This window comes from Setaria viridis, chromosome 9, assembly GCF_005286985.2.
Source record: "Setaria viridis chromosome 9, Setaria_viridis_v4.0, whole genome shotgun sequence".
Lineage (NCBI taxonomy): Eukaryota > Viridiplantae > Streptophyta > Magnoliopsida > Poales > Poaceae > Setaria > Setaria viridis.
The window spans coordinates 43,083,400-43,093,827 of NC_048271.2; the positions used below are offsets into that span (position 1 = coordinate 43,083,400).

General features: G+C 45.3%; 1 pseudogene; it reads right to left on the reverse strand.

Annotated features, from left to right (window-relative positions):
- Nucleotides 1–4,352: 4,352 nt before the first annotated feature.
- LOC117839046 (cytochrome P450 709B2-like) lies at nt 4,353–6,827 on the reverse strand (annotated as a pseudogene).
- Nucleotides 6,828–10,428: the final 3,601 nt, after the last annotated feature.

Here is a 10,428-nt window from a genome sequence, read left to right on the forward strand (position 1 = left end):
GAAGAAGGTGCTCGCAAATTTAAAAGAGACGGAACCAACCCAACCCAATTGGTTTCAAAACCAAACCCATGGTTAGTGCATCATTGACGTTGAGGTATGGAACGATCTCCTATGGTCCACATCCTTCAAGCTACTTTTTTTTGGGCTTCTGATCAATAGCATCATTGAGTAGTTTATCGACTATGGACAGCCTCACACAGCACGATTCAATCAAGGTTCCTTAAAGAAGGCAAAATAAAATGCACAAGTTGTTATAGGTGGAGGGATTGGATGTCTCTTGTAATTAACTCCTTGGTTTTGATTGTTATTATAGGTCGAGGGGTTGAGTAGTTTATCGTCGCATGATTCTGAAGATCTTGACTTCGAATGTATAGCTATTAAAGTTCCGTGATGCTTGCCGAAACACTATTAAACACCCAATGAACAAAACTACATATATAGACTAATGTACAACGACTTGGTGCACCAAGGATCCAAGGCTAAAGAGACAGAATTATAAGTATTTAATTGAGATAAGATAAACAGAAAGGCTAATGAGCTAAGCAAGCAAGCGCAACAAGCAAACGAAGTACTCCCCTCCAACTGCTCCTGCCACTGCCGGCTCTTTTTCTTTTTTTAAAAAAAAAGAGTTAAATGTGTTACTAGAACTTAAATTTAGCGAGGGAGCACCGAAGGACATCATCTTTTAAATTGGGAACAACAACTTAGCATATGGGTGTAGGTTACGGGAACGACATATGGGGAAAAAATGGCACATAGGCAACCTACATGTACATTTGGCGTTTACTTGTACATAACGTGGTGTAGCATTGGCTCTTAATTTATTTGCTCATTTTTAATGACTTGCGTTTACGATGAGGCTGAGGAAGGTTTGACCTTAGTACTACCGTGACGGTGAAAGACAGACGTCCCGAGGCACGGCGTACGATGGGATCAAGACAGAGGGAATGGGCTTTTAGGACTAGATGGTCAAGAAATGTCATATGAGTTTTTGTTGCTTTGTCATCTAGCACATATTCACTGAAATTTGTGACTCTTGTATGAATTAATCTAGGCAAAATATATCATGAGTTCAAAAAATTAAGATAAATTGTTGATGTGCCCGGTCCCAGTTTTTTAAAAACTTCAAAGTACACTTTGGATGAATTTCACCATTTTCAGAAAAGTAGCCCATTTCCACCTGATATGTACTCTAATCCCCCCGATAAACTGACGCAGCCGATGCCGAACTGGATGCCAGCGATGGTGCCGGCCGTAGGTTGCCCCGGCATGGCAGGTTTGATCGGGTTTGGTGATCCGCTGGCAAGTCCCACAAGGCTTCATTAGTCACCATTTTCTCGTGCTCCCCTTCCCGATCAATTAATTTCTTCAGGTGCTTCACCCTTCATTTTCTTTATTATTTTGAGATCACGGGGAGAGAATCCCCACCTACATTCGTTGGTGGAGCTTCTTGCAAACTCAGCAATTTTACAAAACCCAACGCAACACACTCTTAGAACAGAGATAGAGCAACATAATAGAGCACACAGACCCCACAGTACAAGTCTAGAAAAAAAGATTAAGATCAAACAACCAACACATGCAACTAAATGAGGGCAAGACGCCTTTTCACTGGCCTGTGTTATCATCAAACTAAACTATAATCTGCCGATCCCCCATTCCGCAACTGTGAAGCATTGAGTCAAAGCCGAAGCTGACAGACGACAGTCTTGATTGCAGTGACTTGGAGGACCATCCGGGATCCAATCGACGCCCTTCTACGCCCTTTATGGGGAGGAAACCACAAAGAAGGAAGGGTCGTTGAGGGGAGAACGGGGAGATCCAATAGAGGGGATCATGGTCTGAAAGGATTTAGGATGTTGACTAGAGGGGGTGAATAGTCAAACTTGAAAATTTTTACAATTTTGAACAAGTTTATCAGCGACTTCTGGATATTTCCGGAGATTGTTCCGGAAATTCCGAAAGTTTCGGAATTTTCGGAGAAATTTTCGGATTTTTTCGGAGATTGAAAGATTTGAACTACAACCTCAAGAAAAACTTGCTGAAAAGTAAATCGACGAATATAGGTTATTCACCAGGTTATTCTAAGCCTTTGGCACAAGATAGTACAGCTGGAAACTAGCTAGAATGTAGATCGAGCTCAAACCCTATAAATATGTTATATGCTTGTCTATGAACGAATTTAAGAACAACAAGCACAAGAGATACAAGGATTTGTTTCCCGAAGTTCAACTTCACACCTTGAAGCCTACGTCTCCGTTAAGGACCCACGAAGGGTGGGCTTTTTACTCCTAAGCCACTTTCCTCCCTCTAGCGACTACAAAGATCAAGATAGAGTTACTTACTCAATCGTAGGGGTAATACAAACTTCCCAAGGCAGCCACAATCCTTGGTTGCTCGACGGGCAACACCTAGCCGGTTAGGAGCTTGAACCTCCAAGAGTAACAAACGCGGAACCACCAGCTTGACGAAGAACAAGGTGCTCAAGAGATGGAAATTCAGCTCACTAGCACTCTCCCTTGCTCTCTCTTGAATCCCTCCTCAAATTCCCACCAAATCTCACAAAGAATACCAAAGGGGAGCAAAGAGGGGAGTTAGAAGGTTTTCTGAAGTTCAGCACGGTGAGAAGTCAAGAGTGCTTCTGTGGGAGGGGGTGAGGGGGTATTTATACCCCTTCACCCCGAAACTAGTTGTTGGGGTTAAGTTTCGAAATTTTCCGAAACTTTCTCCGGAAACTTCCGGAATCTTCGGATTCTTCCGGAAAACTTTTCGGAAAAATCTGGACCTCCGGAACTTCTCCAGAAACTCTATAACTTCCGGAATATTTCGGAAGATTTTCCGGAAAATTTTGAAACTCTCAAGTTAGCACCATTCTAAGTAACCCCATGTGATATGCAGGTGCAAAGGTGACTCTCATAGGTTTGTTAGGTCATCTTGAGCACCTTTTTCAACTTTAAGATAAGAGATTTCGTATTCCTCTTAATAGTGCGGCATTCTTATACTCAAATTTAAACCGAAAATAAATTTAGTAAGGTATGTTGTTTATTTATTCATTTTCTTTTGAGGTGTCCATCACAAGTGCTTCATGACCAATAATCCTTTTAAACATGCTTATACACTTGAAACTTTATTAGATTTAAGCTTGCGTCATTAAATCACCAAAACCCACTTAAGGAGGCCAAGATACTCTTCATGGTCCTGTTAACTCGGCATAAGATGAGACAGTACAATCAAGGAAGGAGGATGATGATAGAGTAGAGATGCTGACAATAATTACATTCCTGCTCATGGTGAAAGCGAACAAAATGGTGCAGGGAGGCAGGACCTTAACAGTACCAACATCTTGGCAGGAGAGGAAGTGACACCGGTTTCATCGGGAAGCAAGCAGCAACAGTAGCAAGTGGGTAGGGGCATCTCGACAAAGCCTCCATGGAGGAGAGCAGCACCCGAAGGCGTCGCCATTGTCGGCACCGGTGCAATACCGGGCTTGGATTTCTCCCTGAAGTTTTCCACCCACCTCTTGGCCGCACCAGCAACTAGATGGAAGCAAATTTGAGGATTTCTACTTGCAAATTCCACCCAAACTGGTCACCAAAACTGCAGCTGCAGCACCGTGCGCCGTTGGCCACGCAACCCAACTCGAGGGGGGGAGGTGAGCTTGGGAGCGACCGAGCTGCTGCTACTGGCCGGATCTAGCCGGCTCCACAGCAGATCCAGCAACTGAGCCCCATGTTGGGCCAAATCCGGGCATCCCTGGCTAGGCCACGCCAGAGCTCCGACCAGCAGCTGGCCACAAGCCTGCAACCAGGGGGAGGGGTCCCGGGTGGGAGCACGAGATCCGGCCCAGGAGAGGACGGATCTGAGCGTCGCCGAGCGCTAGAGCCTGTTGCAGCTTCCTTCAGGACGGATCCTGAATGGCGTTGTGTGTGAGGTCGTGGAGGACGAGGGGGAGGATGAGGACTGAGGAGGCCTCGCTACCGCCATCCTAGCACCTGCACGGACTTCCAGTGTGGTGCTTCGGCGGTAGCGAGAGGCTGGGAGGTGACGGAGGGGGCTGAGGGTGCTGGTGGCGGCAGTGGTGGCGGTTCCGCCCGAGTCGCAGTTGGGGGCGACGCGGGGGACGAGCAGGCTCCCGGCTGGCGGCGGATCCCCCTCATCCCCTTCATTTTCTTTACAACAGGACGTGCACATAGTCAGGGAAAGAGTGAACGAGAACTTCTGAAGGAGCACGGCCATTACTGACTTGGCTTCCATCATCGCAAAGTTCTGACCGATGCATGACCTTGGTCCTATTGAGAATGCTAGCAGAGCGTGATGAGGAACCTTTGCTGCTTTTGTGACTCCATTCTGAATGACTTTACACAAAGTGCTTCTAGTGAGTATATTCCATTATTTTCTTTATGTTGGATTTGTACGTTCTCTACATACACCACATACCATCTAAGGTAACTCACCAGGTTCGCAAATTCTAAGAAAGTATGACATTTTACATGTCAAATATTGTAAGCTCATGCATCCAGCCGCCTCACGATGACGGGAAGGCCAAACTTGGGTTTCAGCGAAAACACGTCTGCAGGGGCATGCACATAGTCAGGGGAAAGAGTGAACGAGAACTGGAGAAGCAGGGCCAGCGTCGACTTGGCTTCCAACATTGCAAAGTTCTGGCCGATGCATGACCTCGGTCCCATTGAGAACGCTATCATGGCGTGCGGAACCTTTCCTGCTCTTGTCACCCCATTCTCAAATCTCAGTGGATTGAATTCACCCGCATCGTCACCCCAGACCTCCTTCTCTCGGTGCATAATAGGAATGGGTATGACAACCGTTACGCCCTTGGGCAGTTTTGTTGCTCCCACTGTGATATCAGTGACGGGCTTTCTTTGCACGAAAAGAGCAGGGCCATAGAGCCTCAATGTCTCGAGGAGAACCATCGTCGTCTGCAAGATATGGCTAGTCAGCTAAAGCCTGAAATCTCAAATCGAATCAGATACACTACAAGGAGAAAACACAAACATTCAAGTAAAAAGGTAAATTTTTCTCTTGTTTCTTGCCTCTTTCAGTTTGCTAAGGGCATCGGCACTGGGCTGTTCCCTTCCAATTTCCCTGAAAACCTCCTTCCGGAGCCTTTCTTGCCATTCGGGGTATGCGCTGAGCAAGAAGATTGCCCATGTTAGAAGAAGCGATGTGGTGTCATGACCAGCAAAGAAGAACATCTTGCACTCATGTATTATCTCATCGATGCTCATGCTGAGATCGCCTTTCTTTCCTCCTTGCTCTGTTGCAATGCAAGACTCAAGCATCAAACCGAGCAGATCATTTCCGTAGTCACGGCAGGTAGACGCTAATCGTGGTTGTATGATTTGCAGAAGCGAGGTCCTAAGCTTCTTTTCAAGCATCCATTTGCGCCGATTCCTCTCAGTAGGAAGGTACCTGAAATGAAAAGGATACATAACAGTGCATATGGGAAAAGTTGTACGAAAGTTGTCAAATGCTCATACTACAAAGTTCTAGATTAAATGAAGTAGAGATTTTACTTTAATCCTGGTATCTGAACATCAAGGAGACTTTCCAAGTAGATTGCCATCAGGCATGTTGTGTCTGGAATACTTGTTTCCCTAACTTGTAACTGCTTCCAAAGGCGGCATGGGATATAACATCAGCTGTGAGCTCTCTCAACTGTATGTCGAAATCCACTTCTATTTCTCCATTCTTGCTTTGGCATGCTTTATTTTCCAACTCCTTGATCATGCTTTGAGCACAAGCCAACATCGTTGTTGTCATCACCTGTACTTCACGATGTGAGAAGGTAGCATGAAGATATTTTTTTTTGTAGCACGGTAACATGTTAGGATATTCAGGGCGGCATTACCTTTAGCTTATCCATGGCGAAAGCAGGCTTGATTACCCTATGATGGCGCACTCAATCTATGCCGTCCAACAAGGCTAGTCCCTTGCCCACCACATCCAGCAGGGTAGAGGGTGGATCAGTCTTCAAGAAATGCCCAGACTTGCTTGAAAGAATTTGCCTAGCCAGCTCGTAGTCGAAGATGCAAATTCGGGGCTTCGTCCCAAACCAGTATAGAAACGGTTCTCCTGCAATCCATGCAAACATCCTAATTTGTAATTCATACACAAGTGGAAGGCTCTGGTTTTCTATAGACGTATATATGTTTGCCAGAACCCCTGATAATTTGCAAATTCGAGTACCTTTCGTGTTCCTACATATCCCACTCATCTTGTCATTCGGAATTTTTGTTTGTATTCAGACTTTATTTTTACCAGTTGATGCAAAGCTCTTGTTCCAACATTCTTAAACAAAAAGAGAATTGGATGGTGCACTTTCATAAAAGAAATTAAGAAGTGACATGGTGATTTGGTGAAGAGCATAGCAGTTACCATACTGAGCCCTCCACCTGAGGTAGTGCGGCGCGATCCTTGGGAGGTGGTTGTGGTCGTGAACATCCAGTACCAAGCCCTCCGCCTCCTCCTTCATGGCCTTGATGTCGTCGTTGCTGCCTCTGACGAACTTGTAGGGAGGCCCATGGATCCCTTGGCCCCTGAACTCCTTGCCTATGGCGTAGGGCCTCCACACGAGGCGCACGACGGCGTAATCCCACAGCCATGCAATGGCGGCGGCCGCTAGCAGCGCGACGAGAGCCGCCAGGGGTACGAGGAAGGCCATGGCTGCCACGGGTAGAGCAGGGGAAGGAGGGGATGTGTGTGTGTGTGATATGGCTCACTGTTGTGGACAGCAATCGGCCGTCGTGGCACTCATGTACACAGCTCCAGGCAGCAGCCTTGTTGGACGCCCCAGAGAAAGGCAAATGCTGGGAGATATACTTCCAAGGAAAAATCTGATAGGCATAACGCATCCACAACAAATCTGATAGGCACCTATGGTGGTAGAAGCGGCAGTTCCGTCCATTATCACGAAAATAATTCTTTTCGTGACAGTCCACAGAATAACATCATGAAAATAACTTTTTTGGGAGTCTTTCAACCACCTTCACAAAAATAAAAATTTTCATTGTGATTGTTTGCTCCTCTCACGAAATTAAATGTCTTTTATGAATTTTTCGTTTTGTAACAATGGTGGAAGAATTTTGGTGCAGGCGTCGCCCTCCCTCCTCCAACCACGTCAACCTGAAGCATTGTCCGCGTCTTGCACACTCAACGGCAGCTAGACCAAGCACCCGAACTTTGAGCTCATCCAGGGAATGCCATCCATGATCCATGGGCTGTTGATGGATTGGAGCTCATCGATAAACTGACCCTTTTGACTTTTGAGCAACATCAGTTGGGGACGGGGCATATAAACGATCTTGATTGTAACTTGTAAGTGAAATATAATGGGTTGTGCTACAGTACCCCATAGGAGCCTACTCCACGTTACATAATATATATTTATTGGTTTGTGTATATTTTTTTGAGGGGTATAATTTAGGATGAAGGGAGTATCTAAATGGATGGTTCCAGGAACCGAATTAACAGCTGAAATTAAGTGATATTTATCGGTAACCGTATCGATATTTTTTAATTAAGATAAAAATATCCAGTCTTGAACATGTGAATGTCTAGTCATATCTGTGTGCAGTGACGAAGAAATCTATGTGTATTTCTGGCGTCGTTTGTTGGCAACGGTGGGCAGCACGCAAAGTGGTGGTGCCGTGCGTTTACATCTGCCGTGACCCGTGCGAGTTTTCACACTATACGCACTCTGATACGGAACACCGTGCGGTCCAAAATAAGGATTTGAAATATCTTGTGCCATCGTCCTGTGAGAGCGAGAGCTAGCCGTCCTGTGAGAGCGAGAGCTAGCTGCTGAGCTGTGTGGCTGCAGCTGCACGAAAGCATTCAAGGCATTGTTTAGTTACCTAAAATCCCAACTTTGACACTATGAAAAAAAGAAGATTTCCCATCACATCAAATTTACGGTACATGCATGGAGTACTAAATGTAGATGAAATCAAAAATTAATTGCACAGTTTTGTTGTACTTTGCGAGACGAATCTTTTGAGCCTAATTAGTCAATATTTGGACAATAATTCACATATACAAATGAAACGTTACAGTATGCTATAGTGCTGATACAGTAATTTTGATTGTCCAAAATCGAGCAACTAAACAGCCCCAAGCACCATTAGCATCTGCAAGCTCTCCATCGTGACTGTTCGGTACGTGCTCGCGCCGCCTTCCCTGCGCTTCAGCTTATTCAGTCGGCTTATCAGCCACCAAACAGTGTTTTCCTCTCACAATAAATCAGCCGTTTCAACTTTTCAGCCGGCTTATAAGCTGAAGCGAACAGGCCCGCTGCTGCTGCTCTTGGTGATTGCAGCGACACGAGTACCAGTGGACTACTGGGCTTTGCGTGCACGTTACTACAGGGGCTTGGTTCACACAAGCTTCTCGCCCACATTATCTGTGTAATATACTAAAGTTCCTGACTTTGGAGCCCTCTCGTGAATCTGGCCCACGTGGGATTCATATATTGTTCATATGGGATCCATGTGGAAGCTGTACAAATAGGACCCACACACTATTAGGGTGGGACCCACATACTATTCAGGTAGGACCCATGCACATTGGTTGGTGGGACCCGCAGTTCCATTAAATGGGTCCCATGATCTAAAAAATTATGTTTTTTCCATTCTTTGAAGACTCATGTAATGTTCATGTGGATCCATGTGGGACTTGTTCAAGTGGGACCCACACACTATTTGGGTGGGACCAACGCGCATTCAGTGGGATGCACGTGGGACCCACATACTATTCAGGTGGGACCCATGTAGTGGATCCATGGTTCCATTAAGTGGGTCCCATAATCTTAAAAGATTGTGTTTTTCCATTCTTTGAAAGAATAAAATATGTTTAATTATTTCCTATATATGAAAATAATAACTAAACTTTGTACACTACGTACATGTATTTTTTGCGCTGCTTTTACTTCATAAATTCGCAAAATATGATTGAATTATTTATTCATTTATAATTTTATCTTTTGCCTCTACCAAATCAATAACTAATGGAGCCAATCCATGAGTTATATCTACTAACACCCAAAAGTTAATGAATTTCTAGGAAAAAAATTATCTGTACCTCTATACTATAATACCTGGGATTGGTACGCTCTCAGATTCTGAGCTACTATGCCAATTTACTGTAACTTTTGAAATTGGTTCAATACATCGATACGACGTTGTTTTGAGCATAGTAGATTTTAGGTTAATCTTTTTGGTTCAGGCGCCAATCTGGCTAGTATTCTTCATTCACCAGACCAATGTGAAGATGTGGACGACTGGACCTCTGCTGAGCCGTGACCTCTCTAGCTACCGGCCGAAACGACGATCGGCCTGTTCGCTTCAGCTTATTCAGCTGGCTTATCAGCCAACAAACAGTATTTCCTCTCACAACAAATCAGCCGTTTCAGCTTTTCAGCCGGCTTATAAGCTGAAGCGAACAGGCCCGATCTGATAGTGCCAGAGGCTCACCGAAAGCTGAACCGTACAAAAAGAAATGGCATCTTATCGATCGTTCTGTCATTTCCAGCGTCCGGTCACACTCTTGCGTTTTGACTTATTTATTGGCCTGTATATTTTTCTTTTAGATTAAGATTGGCCTGTTGTGATGAGCTACAGTTTTTTCCAAAAAAAAAAAAGAATGATTGGGTGCCTTCACTTTTGGTGTTTTGTTGAGTTCAACAGACTTGTAAGAATCGAAGCAGTAGCGATCTCACATTGTAGTTTTCTAGAAACATATGTAGTTTTTCTAGCTGCCTTTTGTTTTTTACCTGAGAGATTTCGTATTTGGTTTAAGGTCTTTGGGCATTGCAGTCTCTTTCTATTGCCGGATTCCGGATTGGGGCACTGCAGTTTTTGGGTCGCTGGTGGTAGCTCATGCGGCCCGTTGCCACTGTGAGCCCAAACCTCTCTGCCGGCCTGGTCAGGTGGGACTTGCCAGCCCATCTATTCAATATTATAGGCGCAACCGGGGATTTCGGCCCATACAACAAGAGCGGCGTCGTCACTACGAATCCGGCCGACCAAGACCGGCTAGGCGCGACACGACGGATGGAACGCCGGCGCTGGTGCCGGCCGTCAGGCTGTCCCGGCACGGCAAGGGTTGGCCGGATTTGGTGATCAGGCGGCAGTCCCACGAGGCTTCAATCGCCCAATGCCGGTTCTCGTGCTCCTGCTCCTGCTCCCCCTCCCCAATTAATTTCTCAAGTGCTTCGTGTTCATTCTCTTTAATTTTTTTCAATGCAAAAGATTAATTATGAATGTTCATAGTATCGCCTATCAGGAGTAGGGCAAGAGTATTTATTCAGTAGTGGTACACTCCAGTATTTTCTTATTTTATACATCCACTTCGCATATCACCAGAAGCTGACAATTATCTGAAGCCTGGCAGTGTAACATGGAGTAGCATCAT